A 1,512-nucleotide genomic window follows, 5' to 3' on the forward strand; every position below is an offset into this window, starting at 1 on the left:
AGTAGGGCACATTAAGAATGGACACACAAAAGTATTTTTTTAAAAATTGGTGAATACTCATTCTGAACATGTTGCTAAAGCTGGAATCCTATTAGAATAAATGAATAAAAAGTTAGTGCTGCTAAGGACAGAAAGAGCAAGCACCTAAATCATAAAATAACATTTGTATTTTATGTGAAAATGAATGTCATCTGCTTCTGTAGTCAACATTAAACATTATGGCTCTGCAATGCAGCACTGTCAGAGTGTTAAAGAGGAAAACATCTTAACCTTGAAGAAAAATCATTTCACATTAAACACGTTCCAAAGGCGGAAAATGACTGCAAATGGAATTCTTAGCGAACACCCTTCTTTTAATGAATCTATGATCCAGTTTTATGGCCTCATGTTTTCCAGCCTAATTGACCCATCATTTAGGTTTTTTCTCCTTGTGATGAAGTTTTAAATGAAGGCAGGAGAAGGGGTCCATCTGTTGTGCATCTGCGTCAGCTGATGCTTTGCAGCGTAACGTGGATTAATACTGCACATAAGCTTGTTCAGCTCCTGGTTTTCTATTGTCTGAGGGTTTGTGGAAGCTGTCGTCGATCCGCAATTGCCCTTTGATACACAAGTGAGATTAGGTGGGCAGGATGGAGACAGCTGAAAGAGTGCAGTATGAGAAAAGGAGGCGTGAGCTGTCAGCTGTGGGTTGAGTGTTAGTCATGTAGGGTAGACATGAATCTGTTTACAGTCACAGTGTGAAGACTTCTGGGCCGAGAAAATCCTTCACAAAATCATTCCTGGGTTCATTTCTGCAACCAGCGGTAACTGGCAAAGGCATAGCACTTCCTGAGCAGGTCAGCACAAAAAACTCAAATCTTTATTGCAATCATTCTGCTAAGTAACAGATTGTTTCATTAGCCTGGGATTGCATTGTGTCTTCCTACACAATGCAATCCCAAATGTCCAGGGATTGCCATTCATTTGTGTGTAAGATGTTCCACTTCTTATTGCCTGCAAGACCAACAGAAACACTTCCCATGGAAAACTGTGAGGAAACGGAACATTTAGCACAGATTGCATCACAGAGATATTGGGAAAACATAGAGGGAATTATGGTAATACACCAACATTACATAGGATAGCAGGATTGTCTTGATTTTTTTCCAGTGCCATTTGTGCCAAGTTTATTAGGCCTATGGGCTCAGGTTGGATTTTTTAGGTCAGATTTAAACTCTACTCTGGATTTGTAGAGACTTGCTGAGTTGAGAGATGTTGGAATTTCCCTCCTGTACTTGTAATCTCTTTGACCTGACCTTAGACGAGGAATCAAAAACAGATTCATGGACACACAGATTCTGTCTAAGGCAAAACCGAGAGGAATACCTGAACTGAACACAGAAACCAAGACAAAGAAAAACAAAAAGGCAGGAACTACACTCTGTCACATTTGGTTGGCACAAACTGTAATGAAGAGAGCTTCATTACTGGGTCTATTTGTATTTAAGTCACTGTATAGCACTTTTTGCACTT

Source organism: Poecilia latipinna, unplaced genomic scaffold (assembly GCF_001443285.1).
Source record: "Poecilia latipinna isolate Pla-1442-1.1 unplaced genomic scaffold, P_latipinna-1.0 Scaffold3156, whole genome shotgun sequence".
NCBI classification, from domain to species: domain Eukaryota; kingdom Metazoa; phylum Chordata; class Actinopteri; order Cyprinodontiformes; family Poeciliidae; genus Poecilia; species Poecilia latipinna.